The sequence below is a fragment of the Octopus bimaculoides genome, chromosome 12, assembly GCF_046866305.1.
Source record: "Octopus bimaculoides isolate indiv1 chromosome 12, ASM4686630v1, whole genome shotgun sequence".
In the NCBI taxonomy this organism is placed as follows: Eukaryota; Metazoa; Mollusca; class Cephalopoda; order Octopoda; family Octopodidae; genus Octopus; species Octopus bimaculoides.
Genome location: NC_142939.1, coordinates 50,694,699 through 50,709,850, shown reverse-complemented (window position 1 = coordinate 50,709,850; position 15,152 = coordinate 50,694,699). Strand labels below are relative to the sequence as shown.

The following is a 15,152-nucleotide window of genomic DNA, read 5'->3' as shown; positions in this document are numbered from 1 at the left end:
TCTAGCTGTCTTGTATGTATATATGGTAGTCTGTGTCTATGTATGTATGTATGTATGTATGTATGTATATGTTTACATGCATACGCATACATATATGAGTATATATGTGTGTATGTATGTACATAGTAACTAGACAACAGTAATACAGGGTGGGGCAAAAGTTACGCACCAAAACATTTGATATTTCAAGTATATTACGTTACTATTATTATCGGGGAGGGGGCTATAATTAACAATAAATAGTGGTCCGCCCTGAAAAGGGCGATTAAAAGACAATCGATAAGGTTCAGCAAAGGACTAGCAGTAGAAAGAAACAGAATAGAGGCAGGGCTAGTCAAAAAGTTAGACGAGGCTTTTAGAAAAGGCATCGTGATCGACGTACTCGCAGCGAGATTGGCGCTCGATTTATTCTTCAACGCGAAACACGATGGTTGAGTTGTCAGAGCTAAGGTACGAGCACTTAGACACGAAGGGACGAAAGCCGTTCAATGGGCCAGAGTGACAGAGGCACCACGGCGTGGCAATAAATCCACGATCCGATCCTTGCTGGACCACGACGGGCAAATGATAACTTATCCGAGACAGATGTGTGCGGCCTTTCAGCAGAGCTTCGCTCAACTGTTTACTACAACTGGCAACAGAATGGAAGAATTCCCAGTTTTGCGAGCTGAGGAGCCTGTGTTCAGGGGCTGGATCGCTGCAATGCACAGCGTCATCTGTTCAGTGGTCAGAGTGAATGGTCACCTCTTAGAGCCGTTCAACATCATGCACTCGGTCCGGAAATGAATCTGTCATTTCTTCCGCCAGACTTTTGGCTTTCGTTGAAGTTTTTCTCATCAGAGAATGCCATGTGGTGGGGAGTTTTAACCTTTGTAAATAACAGCCTAGCATGGATCAAATGGTTTTCCTGTGTCTATAGCCACGAATTGGCCTCTTCTTATTACATACGACTTGTATCAGATGTCTTCGTGTTCCACAGTTTTGATAATCCACTCCGATACGTTAAGTTCTTTGTCGATGGCCCTCATTGATTTTCCGGGATTATCACCGATAATGTTTGAACCCGTTGGATGAATTGCGTTATCCATATAGTATCTGAACATTTAGAATGTGTTTTCTTTTGATATAATTGAAACGCTCCCGCCAGAGGTTTCCATTTCCATCTGAACCTTGTGTACAAGAGACCTTGCAACATTTAGAAAGTCGATAATTTCTAAATCTCTGTTCTCCACATGTGACAATAATGACGACAAGTCTTAATATTTTTTGTGTTAGCATTTTATCTGCCCTGTAATATATGAAATAAATAAAGACCTTTCAATTGATTTGAGGAGAGTAACATTCTGATAATTAAGTGTGCTCAAATATCCCTCGCACTTGCTAGAATCTTTGCTTGCCGTCATCTTAAACACTACATCCTCTCATCTCTTTATCAACTTAGAACTTCGTTTGTTTGTTCTTTTTTTCCGGTAATTTCCGTGGATGGTACTCAATTCTATTAATACTTACAATTATTTTTTAACTCAGCTTCTCTTTTATATTTGTTGGCATCCTTAAAAATAAATAACAGTTTATTTCTGTGTCGTTCGTATAATCCTGCTAGTTATTTAACTTCATTCTTTGTCAAATATTTTTGTTGCCTTACAATGGATATTTTACTTCCATTTTCTAGTTTCCTAAAGTTCTATCTTCATGTATTTACCGTTAATATAGTCTCTGTTTTGGATTTTCAGATGTTGTCTTCTGAATGCAACCCTTTAATGGACTTATCCCTCCCCCAGTTGAGAATATAATTATAAATTATTACTGGAATAGCCAAAGTATTGATGCATATTACCTTATTGGTATGTTATATATGTTAATCTAATACGTCTGTAATAGTCCTTCCTAAACTTTTCTTTCGCTTGTGCGTGTTATATTCTGTTTAGCTCATTAACTCCCAAGTATTTGTACGTCTGTATTTGGTCTAATCATTTTATCTCTCTATCATATCTAACTTAATATTAGTATTCTTAATTAATTTTCCTCTCTTCAAGGCTAACTTTCCGCATTATTCTAACCCAATCTCATATCAGTAGTAGTAAATTTGTGTTCTGTCTGTATGGTCATGGGCTGAAACCGATTTGATCATCGCGTATTTAGGAGTATCTAGGATCACATTGTCTAAAGTATCGTTTCCTTCTTTAAAACGCTGATGAATAGTTGAAGGGAAATTTGACTATTATGTCTTGCAAGTCAAGCGACAACGTAGTGGTGCCTTAGAGTAAAAACAATAATATCAATTGATGTTCTTAACGATATTTCTTTTCTGTCGATCGTTGCTTGCCGTACAGAGTTCGACTCTTGCTATTGCTGAAATCAGAAGTCGACCCAGTCTGCAAGAGATAACAGCGAAATTCCCCTCAAACCACTGTCTGAAGATAGAAATGAATATTTAAATACATATTGGGCAGTGTTGTTTGTGTCTGATATACAGAACCGATGAGAAAATCGCAAGACCACTTTTGACAATTGATTTAGTCGATTAGATCTTTCTCGAAGCTAGACAACAGCAGCAGCAGCAGCAGTAGCTGTAACAGCAGCAACAAGAAAAGGAACTGGGTTCCATTGGTGCTGTTTATTTATAACTTCGCATGACTAGTCACGCCTCTGTATCGTTTAATAAGAGACAAATAGTCTTGGTCAAACTTGGCAAAATCTGTTAAGTGTCAAATTTTCACTTGCTAGTGAAGAAACCTGTATATAGGTCCCTGAGCAGCTGAAAATAGTAGCAAAATCTCCTCATCATAACGCACTACTCACTCTCAACTGTTTTAAACGAAGTAAAACACACTGGGTAATGTAATCCCTGATGTACAAATCGATGGGATGTCCATGATTGGAATACGTTTGACAAGAGATTTGTTCGATCAGTGTTGATATGGGGCTAAACAGTAGCAACAACGACAGTGACAATAGCCACAGCCACAACAATAGCAACATACAACTACAATTGCAACAACAGCAACAATTGTAACCGCAGCAATAACTACAACCACAATAACAACAGCAATAGCAACAATAGTAACACAACCCTAATTCTCAGGTGGACCAAACCTTGAAATAAGAAATAATCTGCAGTAAGACATCGATATCGCAGTACAATGCTGCTTGTCGCAAACTTGGAACAAAAAAACACGTGACTGTAATAATGCGTGGTCTCTCTCTCTTCTCTCTTTCTCTCTCTCTCTTTCTCTCTCTCTCTCTCTCTCTCTCTCTCTCTCTCTCTCTCTCTTTCTCTCTCTGATTGGTTAATAAACATTTGTAGTTGCTTGTTGATGATCCAGTTTTTTTTTTTTCTCATTACGTTATTTCATTGAAAAATCATTTCTGTTTAGCCATACCTTAACTTTAGCAAATAGAATTACTAGAATTTTACATGGCTGCTGGTAACACTCTAATGATCTGCCATTTATTGAGGGCAATAAATGGCAAATCAATAGAGGCGGACAAACATACGTCGCCATATTACGTATGTTCACTTTACGTCCGAACTTCAAGTGCCGCGTTGATCTATTTTCACTTTCATACCTTCGGGTTCGATAAATAATAATAATAATAACAACAATGACAACAACAAAAATAATATTTTTCCAGCAACTTATTGCGTAATACCTGCGTAATTGTTCGTCATGTTATTATTATTATTATTATTATTATTATTATTATTATTATTATTATTATATGAAACCTCACAGTTTATTTTGCTGGGTATGATGGAAAGTGTCAGCTGTCCACGGCTAGCAGACTAAGGTGACACTTTACTGGTCATGCTTCAAGAACCCTGCGAAGAATTCTTGCAGTGATGCCCTACACTTACCCATCGCGAACGAATGCCCTACGCCTACCCATCACAAGCAAATGCCCTACACTTGCCCCAAACCACGACAAGTTGTGGTGACACGATCAGGTAGCGAAAGTGCTACAATGGAAACTGTGTGAAAAGTAGAGGCTAGGGCGAGGCAAGACGTGTCATGAGCACAAACCGCAGAGAGTGGCGGAGTCGGAGACTAGCAAAATCCTCTGGGATTTCCCAATCCAAACAAATCAGGTGCTAGCATAACAGACCGGACCGAGTGGTGGCGGACAAGGTGCGCCACATATATTATATAGTTGATGTTGCATGTCCCGTTGACCAAAGAATAGTCAAGAAAGAAGGCGGAAAATAGATTGATACAGTCCATACACCAAAACAGCAAACACACATACACAAACATGCACACACGCACGCATGTACACGTACTTTTATGAACAAATATATTTGGTGTGAAGTTCTGAGTAGCAACAAATTTAGCACTCAAGATAATCCCAGCAATCATACCAAATAGATTAATGACTGTCAATCACGGAAAAGAAACAAAGATCCTGTCCTCTCTATCTAAAACAGGGATTCGTACTGTAACAGCTTAGGCATCAAGGGCCTACAAATTTTCGGCACTCGACGAAACAAACAACTTCCGAGATTTGCGAGGTGTAGGTGTTTTCAAAGAACATTTGAATACATTTTTTTCTGATGAACCCACACCGATGAACACACACCGATGAACACACATTGATGCAGGAAACACAAAGATGGGAAGCTTTTCGTTAGAAACAGTTACAGAGAGAAAACCAGGAAGTGAGTGTGACAAAAAGATAAATAACCAACCATACTCAGACCAGTGCCCCAGAATGGAGACACTCTGGCTGAAACCAGTAAAAATAAAAAATAAAGCTAAAGATTACTGTCTAAAATAAGTCAATCATCCATTGATGTTATTTTTAGATCCATTCTAAAAGTTTGATAGCAGTGAAGCGAAAAATAAAATGGAAAGAAAAGAAAGGAAAAGAAAAATCGTAAAGCTAATGTGGACTGAAGAAATTGACACATAATGCTCACGAAAATACCAGGCGCCAGTTACATGCGGGAGTTGACCAGACTTGTTTGCTTTTCCCTTCCACAAATTCTCAGTACACTGGCGAACAAATTTACAGATGACCAAAACCATACACACGCTAACGCACACGCACGCACGCATGTATGGGTAGATGGATGCGTATTACATATATGCATGCGTGTGGATTTTGAAAAAAATTTTAACATATAACTATGAGACGTGCGATTTGTCTCTTAGTTATAGGTTAATCTTTGACGGCTGATTACTGAAGAGAATTTGCCTAGTAAATTATTTTATTTACTAAAAGAATTCGAAACCTATAGGTCTAACCGTGAAAACAAGGTAAAAGTTTCTATTTTTTCTTTCCTTTTGAAATGGCTTAATTTTTGTGGTTTTCGGTCGTTTTGACCGTCTTCTAGTGTGTAGAAACTGCCTGTTATAGATAATTTCTCTTGCATTATATATATATATATATATATATATATATATGTGTATATGTATACACACACATCACCAAATGTACTATTCTCTGTCTTTATTTATAAAAACAACGGTTGTTAGAGGACTATGAACGACTGATTCGGTGGTCATAGCTGATGAAGTATTGCAATGCAGAAACGTATATGTCGTAGGACCGACAACGTTATTCATAGCTAAAGATCTATTTTTACTCATGTCTACGAGGAGAATTTTCTCCTAAGTCTATTTTCTCTCTCAAAGGTCTCACATGCCTGAATGTACACGAACATGTTAAATATGATTGTACACGCCTATACTTCATTCAGTGCTGCTTGGTTAACCTCTAGTTAACGTACAAACATACACACACACGCACACACACATACGAAATGAGCACATAAAGAAGACTACATGGGAGTGATACATTTTAACAAGTGTTGTATTAGTGTTTAGCGCTTAAAAGGAAAGGAAAGTGTCTCGACGTTTTGGATGCAAGTCCTTCATCAGACAAGTAGAAAATTTTAAAAAAGTAAAAATGAGAAAAGCTGGTTAGTGAAAAAGAAAGCAATCAGGAGTCTGATGGGAATGCGGTTTTGTTGGGGAAGAGAAGGTAGAAGATGGGTTGTGCGTGTGCATGTATAGGAGGGATCCGTTTATAGAGACAGGCATAGGGAAAAGTGTGCGTGTGATTTCTTTGTGTCGCAGTGTGAAAGTATGGGTGTAGTGGAGGTGTGGGAAGATAGCGTGTAGTGGCGTGGGATAGTGGAAGTGTGAGAAGATGGTTTGTAGGTGTAATTGTATTCCATATAAGAGGAAGACGTGGAGAGGAGAAGGATGCGGGGGGGGGAGTGCGAGGAGAAATGGGCAGGTATGAGGAGCGTATGATTTAAGAAAAAAGACATTGATGAAAACACTATGTGTGTGTGTGTGTGTGTGCATGTGTTTGTATGTGCATGTGCACATGTGTATGTGTGTGTGTATATACGTGGCTATGACGTATGTGCAGGTGTGTAAATTTGAATGATACTTTGAAACGCGACTGTATTTTGTTGCGACTCTATGTCTTATAAACTGTGATAACATGTTTTGACCTGTCCCAGTTTTCCAACGCAAACTGATACCATTCTAATCGATGATTGATCATTGATGTGATTAAAAATCTACCCATTGAAATGGTTTCCGCAGAAACACATCTAATCTCGTTTGACAAGTTTGTTTATTTATGAATTATTATTATTATTATTATTATTATTATTATTATTATTATTATTATTATTATTATTATTATTATTATTATCGTTATACTCTTCCTCCTCCTCCTCATCATCATTGTCATATTCCTTTGTACGTTCTACACCAGCTAAGATTCTATACACTTGTAATTTATTTGTTAAGAAGAAAAATAACAAGACAGGTGCACGCTTGCAAATTGTATGTATGTATGTATGCATGTATGTATGTATGTATATACAAATATATTTGTATGTGAGTATATATCTATGTATATGTATATATATATATATATATATATATATATATATGCGTATCTATCTATCTATCTATATATATATATATATATATATATATATATATATATATATATATGCGTATCTATCTATCTATCTATCTATATATATATATATATATATATATATATATATGGGAGAATTCACGAAAAAACAACAGACGAAGACAGGTGGTGTAAACAACAAATGGATGTATTAATATAACGCTCGGGAATAGAGAAAGTCTTTAACGTTTCGAGCCTACGCTCTTCAACAGAAAGAAATAAGGAGACATAGATGTGTGTGTGTGTGTGTGTGTGTGTGTGCGAGTAAATAAACACAGACATACACAGAAGCACGAGCCACGTTTAAAGTTGCTTCGCCTACCTGTACTTAACTGTTGCATTACAAGTAAATATAAGTGTTTTTGTAACGCCAAATCGCCAAATCTCTGTGCAAGCCAAATAGTAGAGCAAACACTGAACAATACCTTAGTAATTATTTCATCAAAATATCGAAAACCCTGTCTAAAGACATTAAAGTCCATTTTGCTGCGATGCTGCTGTTGTTCTTTAGCTCCAGGCCAATATTCATCAAGCAACGCTATGTTCAATTACTTCCAAACTAGGACATCTGTTTAGAGCTTATCGATTTTCAATATGGTATTTTGATTTGAAGGAGGTTTGGCATATATTTGTTGCAGGTCAACTGGACACCACAAGTTTTTCTCCCCGTTTGAGGACGTTGTCAATCAACGATGTCTTCCGTCCGCTCCTGGGATAATTGTTAGTCACCTCTATATCAGCACCGACAGTTTCACTAGTAATTTTAATGTTGTGTTCATTAAGATTCCTCTTAAACTCTCCAAAACAGTTTTACCTAGCTAGAAAAGACTTAGTATCAGAGAAAGCACATTACCCTTTCTGCTGATCTTTTGCTTGACTGACCGGTATGTCCAGTCTGCTCATCGATCCTCAAATTCAGGAGCCGCTCTACATTAAATTTTACATCAGATCCACGTGAAAACAATATCCGGACAGTTAACAGAGTGGCTGCTTAAGCACCTGAACTAATTTTGCCTTTATTGTCATGTGTTGTTCTCACTGTAGACGTTGCAATGTTTGATGCTTTTGCAATATGCCTCAGTTTTTTTTTCCCCCCCTGCATCAAAGCTCTATAAGCATGAAGTTTAACGCAATCCCTCTCCGATTCTTATTAACACTACTCCATTCGCTTTCACTTAGTAGTCTTTTCCCCAGTCATCCTGAATTTTATAGTTAAATCCAACGGCTTTGTATTAGACAAGAAAAGCACAGCAAATAGTAAAAGAATAGACGAAAATTATTGGTTTCATTGCTTCCTACCCAAGAATGGAAATGATACAAAGAAAAAGTCGGAGGGGTGATGTCGATTTGTAGGAGTTGTACGATGCGGAGGGAAGTGAGGTGTGATTAAAGTCAGGTTAATTGAATTTGGGGACGCAAAAATAAGGTAGAAAAAAAGAAGAGTTGGATATGTATTGGCAAGAATATTGAGAAAAATCAAAAGCAAAGTTACTTGAATTAGCGCAAACTCAAACATGATTGTGAATGGAGGACGGGAAAAGATCATGTCGATAGTCCCATGACCAGAGCGAAATCCGAACATGTATGTAGATGTGTATGCATGAATATATATATATATATATATATATATATGCGGAGTAGATGGAAGAGGGACAACTGACGAAGGGGTATACTCTTTGTTTTGTTGTTGTCTTTTCCTTATATTTTTAAAATAAAGGTATAGGCACACACAAACACTCACGCGCACTCAGCAAACGCACACAGGCGTATACACAAAACGCATAAATACATACATACATACACACACGCGCGTACGCAAGCACACACACACACATATATACACACACACACACACACATATATATATACAAACATACGTACACACACGCGCATGCGCGCTCACTCACACATATACACACACACACACACACATGCTAATGTATATACATTTATGTACTTGATTTTGTTTGTTGCATATGCTTGCTTATCTGTGTGTACATATATATGTATCGATAATCAAAATTTCGATAATTTAACCACTACCGAGAAAATTATAACATAAAAAGATAAAAGAGCATACGTACTGTAAAAAGACCATAGAATAATCACCAGGAAAATGTATTCCCTTCCATCATTTTATGCACCTCAGTCATTGAGAAGGCGTGTATACATACATACATGTGTGTGTGTGTGTGTAATCGCGTGTGCACCTGTACGTGAGTGAGCGAGCGTGTGTATAATGTATATCTATATTTTGATAAAGTTTATACTGGTGTTGGTAAGCTTACTTGCTTCATGGTTGTTTTAAAATGTGAACAGTGACCAAGTTTGAGGAAATAAAAGCTGAAAACTGAAGTCAGTAACGAGAAATAAGATTATTTAATGTTTCAAACTGTTTTAATCCTCCCAGCAGAAAAATGAATAAAACAAACCTGTTTCACTTTCACTTTCATTTCTGTCTGATTGTGTTTCTTAAGAAGTATTGGAACACACCACGCATGTTGATACGTGTTTTCTGGTTAATCGCGTGTGTGTGTGTACGTCCTTGTTAGGAAATCACTCCAAGAGAAGGGAAACTAATGTTAAACCTGCAAGTCAATGGCAGCCAATGATATTGACTAGTTCTTTTTTGGGGTATCTATCATCGTTGTTTAGAGAGTTAGATCAGTTGTGTGCAATGCCTCTCCTCTCTTTAAAATGCATCATGTACAAGTATCGCTTGATGTACCAGTATTGTCATCTTATGTTTGAGAACGAAGAAAAGGCCATCATGTATGTATATATGCATGCATTCATACTCATATGTATGTATATGTGTTGTGTGTATGTGTGTGTGTACATACAAGTATATATATATATATATATATATATATATATACACACATACACACACACACACACACACACACTTGGAGTAATTGTTGATAACAATCTAAGCTGGAGTTCTCACGTAAACAGCAAGGTTGACTTGGCCCGCAAGACGTTCTCCTGGATTCTAAGAACTTTCCGGTCTAGTGATGCCCACATCATCACCCTTTTCTACTCTACTTTTACCCGACCCCCGCCTTGAATATTCTTGCCCATTGTGGTCTCCCCACACGAAGCAACTCAGTGTGAAAGTGGAAACATTCCAGAGTGGAAACATCCCAGAAAAATATAAACTTTCCAGAGACAATATAAAGCCAAGATGGACTCAAATGTACCACAGTCTGATGAAGGCTTGCAGACCGAAACTTCGAAGTCACTGAAAAAATTATTCTTGAAACACACATACATACATACATACAAGTGAGCGCGCGGTATTTAACGTGTGTTTTTAAACTATTGCAATAAATGATTTCCTTGTCAAAAAGTTAGCGGGGCCCACGCAGAGATGCCTGCTTTTATTACATTTTGTTTTACTTCTACTTTCTATTATTTTCTCTCTGTTTTGCTTTTAGCAAGAGAGGACAGAACAAGAGTTTGTTAATACCTACAATAAAGAATCAAGTGCAAGCAAGACTTTAAACGTTTCCAACATCAATAAACTAGCTTCGAGGTATTTTTACACACGCACGCACGCGCTCATATCATGATGGAGCGGGGGAAGCACCATTGGCGACAGCTCTTGTACTGATGTATGATAAAAATAATATCAAACAGTCATGGCGAGGAAATGTAGCAATGTAACAACAGATCAATAACGGTGACGGTTCGATAAGCTTTCAGTTACAAAGTGAAACGTTTTTTTTTTAAATATATGTATGTGTTGTGGGCATGTGTGTGAGTGAGTGTGTGTGTGTGTAAATATGTAATATCTATGTATGCATTATGAATGAATGTAAGAGAGAGTCTGTGTGCACATGTGTGACCGTGTGCATGTAATGTATATATGTGTGTGTATATATGTATGCATGTATATATATATGTATGTATATATATATATATATATATATATATATATATATATATATATATATATATATATATATGCGTGTGTGTATGTATGCCTATGAACATGTGTATGCATATAGATATATATATATACACACAATATATATACACATACGTGCATATACATGCACATATACGCACAGACTCTGACATGTACACACACACACACACACACACACACACATACCCCTATGCACACACATATGGCGCTAGAGCTTTGGATCGGATGACTTGCAGTATTCCATTTTGTTTGCCATTTTTCACTTCAAATCCCATCTCCTGCTGACAAAATATGCTAATCGAGCTGCCCTAATGTTTCAGCTGACCCCGATCGATGGGACCACACCATTTGAGAGGGGATAAACTGTAAGGGGATTTTAAAGTCCCGTGCCCTTTAACGGCTATCGAATACCCACCAAGACACACGAAAGGATACTGATGTGTGTGTGTGAAGAATAATTTTATCAGTGACTTCGAAATAATTAACCCATTATTTTGCTGGTTTTGCATCCATCACTCCCAACCCACTTTTGGCCGCCCCATTTCCGCTCCACTTTTCTTCAACGCCATTCCCACCACCACCTGGAACTTTCCACCGCCCCCAGGGACTGGGGATGTACCACCCACTTTTAGAAACCACTGTCGAGCGCATGGACGAGCAAATCAGAACCATATAAATCTTAGAGGGCGGCTTTTATTGATGTCCATAAGAAACAAAAATTAAAACAATTATTTATTGAAATGGGCTGTAAAAATTAGGTAACGTGTGTGTGTGTACAGGTTTGGCCATAAGTTACCCGACAGTAAACCAAAATTCTGTCTGTAATTCTGTATTGACTCGGATGGAAAAATGTGTCGCCCAAGAAGGACTTCAGTTTGAACAATTTTCATGATGTTTCATATTTAGATGCTTTTATTAAATTCATTCAGTTGTTAAACATAAATAAATCTTGGAATTAAATGGTTTTGATTTACTGTCAGGTGACTTTTGGTCAACCCTGTTTAATACATAATATATATTACATTTATTTTATAATATATACTATTTATATCATATACATACATATATTGTAATATATATACAATAAATTCGTACTTAGTCATGCTACGATGCTGCTGGACGAATTTTGTCTGCTACTGATGTATTTATGTTTTCCTACACTATATATCTGTAACAGATTCTTTCTCGAGAAGAATACCTCAGTTTTATAAGGCTTTCACCGATGTATCTTCATTAAGCATGATACACAGATTACTATTTTGAACAAATACTGCTTCTGTTGCTAATGATGAATTAATACACACACACACATCGTACTGTTCCATGAGGGTAAGATCAACAAAAGAAGATTTACTTTATTCTTGCTTTTTTCCTCGACCTGTCTTCCATTTTTAGTTCGTTGTGCTAAAAGGGCAGTGCGTGATGATTGAGCTAGGACACCAGTATCAAAAAATACTACCTGGCATGCTCTCAGCGCATGAAACTAGTAGTAGCACATAAAATATATAGTGTGTTTATTAAATAATGTGTGTGTGTGTGTATTCAATAATATGGATCTATATCGACTGCTAGGGTATTATTTTTACTTCACTCAACACACTTTTTATAATTTTATTCATCATCATTCTCAAGAGTAACAAAGCTGCGAAAATAGACTATTTACCGTTTCCACGGATGAATGCTGTGCTCTTTTTTCCTTCTTGAAATAACTGCACTGCAATAGATATTTGCAATTATATAAGCATCTATCTATCTATCCACCTACCTACCTACTTGCCTGCCTATCTATCTATCTATCTATCTATCTATCTATTTATCTATCTATCTTTCTATTTTGTGTGTCCTCATTGCATTATCGAATTCTTTGAAATAAATATAGATATATTTTTGCGAAACAACCATTTTTGGTGGACAGTAGATGAAAATATAACAATCATTTACTTCATTGTTCGACTTTCACTTTGTGAGGGACGTATTAGATACTACGCATCAACATACACATGAAGAAAGAGAGGGAGAGAGAGAGTGTTTGTGAGGGGGAGAGCGAGAAAGAGAGAGAGAGTGTATAGGGGAGAGCGAAAAAGAAAGAGAGAGAGAGTGCGCTGGGAAGAGCGAGAAAGAGAGAAAGTGTATGGTGGAGAGAGAGTGGGAGAGACCTACATACTTTCGTGACTGCTGTTCACTCGTGAGCAAAGAAGACCATCACTGACCATGCACTCAGACAAGAAAAGAAGTGTGCCCTTCTAAATTATTACGCTATTTTCTCCTGGAATTGTATTCCCATCTGACCTTGTACCTTCCCTTCGAAAAATCCATGTGTATGTATTCTAATTTTGGTACAAAGTTAGAGCTTTGTGAGGAGGAAGAAGTCGATTCCACCTACCTCTGTTATTTTATCAATTCCGAAAGGATGAAAAATAAAGTCGGCCTCGCCGGAATTTGAAGTGAGAACGTGAAGAGTCGGAAGAAATGCCGCTAAGCATTTTGTCCGATGCAGTAATGATGCCGCCAGCTAGCCACCTTATAGTTATCCTATACACACACTCGCACACGCATGCACACACACACACACACACACACACACACACACGCACACACATGCACATACACACGGACACACATGTACACACACACACACACACATGAGTATGAATGTTCACGATGAGAAAATATTTAGCAAAAGAAAAATATAATGGTGTTTGCGTTTGGTTGTATTCTTTACAATATTTATTTCTTTATCTTTCCTTTGTAAGTTCAAATTCCCACATAACCAAGTTTTCCCTTTCATTCTTATGGGATCGATGGTTTTATTATTATCGGTTTACTAAAAACGATCGTTTTGAATGCATTATATTCCCAAGCCATTATAATTAAATCATTAACATTTTGTCCTGATGAAAACACAAACAAAATCAATAATGCACAAAATATATCAAAAATTCAAAATAAAAAAAAATGTCGCAGACATAGTCATCTGACTCTTAAAGAATCGGTTAATCTTATAATTTATTATACGTTCTTTTTTTATTACTTTAATTACTTTTTTCCTCATTTGTGAAAAATTCAGGCTTTTATCTTTCTTTTGTTACGAGTAACCCCGACTATCTTTATTGTCGATGCTGTCATATGGTATGGATACTGTTGTATTATTTGGTTGTTCTTATGCAAATATTAGCTCTGGTAAAAATTAAATTCCTTTTGTGAGATGATTGACTTTGTTCAGTGTCGTAACAAAGGCAAAAGAGACAAAGAGGCAAGAAAAAAAAAAAAAAAAAAAAAGCCGTGAAAGAAAAAAAAGGTTTTGTTAAGTGGGTGGTTGTTCAATTTGTTATTAAGTAAAACCTCTCAACATATCTTTCACCGTTTACTTGCTTCAGTCCTTGGATTGCACCGTGCTGGGACACTGCTGTGAAGTGTTTAGGCTAAAAATTTCACCCTACTACTACTACTACTACTACTACTACTACTACTACTACTACTACTACTAATTATTATTATTATTATTATTACAATATACAAACACATGTGACATGTGTTTTTATTGTCCTCTTAGTGGAAAAATAAACAGGTAAATTGACATAATACAATGTCTGAAAGTTGATGAATACCACATATTCCCCTCCATTTTCTTATTGCTATATAAATTAAGGGTAAAATTTACTTTTACCTGCACCCATTTATTACATTTGGTAATAACACTAGTGTAATAATAATTGGGTATCCTTCCGGCAGAATATTGGATAGATATTATCTCTTTGTGGGTTGGATTCACAACCCCTAATTTTCTTGGATTATATATATATACTACACACACACAAATACATACATACATACACACATACATGCATGCATACATACATACATACATACGTACGTACGAGGGGGTGCTGAAAAGTTCCTCGTACGTACGTACGTATGTATGTATGCATGTGTGTATGTGTATGTGTAGTCAATCCGAGGATGTTAGGTCCTTATTAAGGATTAAATAATCCCAAAATTTCACGGATTATTCACTATCATATAAGAAGAAATCTCGGTGTTATGTTAGGGATTATTATGGTAATACATATTGTTCATAATGATGAGAGGAAGAAAATGGAGAATTATGGACCCATAAATAATTTATTTGTATGACATAATGTGGTTGAGAGATTTTTTTATAAAAACAATACAAATAAATTATAAATTATAAAGCTCTAAAAGAAAAGGCAGATATAGATATTTGGCATCTGCTATTTCTTTTACAGCTTTATAATTTATAATTTATTTGTAT

At 36.5% G+C, this 15,152-nt stretch overlaps 1 protein-coding gene across 1 annotated transcript in view; it reads right to left on the bottom strand.

The window, feature by feature from the left end:
- Positions 1-9,515, bottom strand: part of LOC106873718 (uncharacterized) — a 53,794-nt gene extending 44,279 nt beyond the window's left edge. The window contains exon 1 of the mRNA XM_052972186.2: positions 9,030-9,515. The gene's annotated coding sequence lies outside the window, so the exon portion shown is untranslated. The remainder of the gene's footprint in view (positions 1-9,029) is intronic.
- Between the last annotated feature and the right edge of the window lie 5,637 nt (positions 9,516-15,152).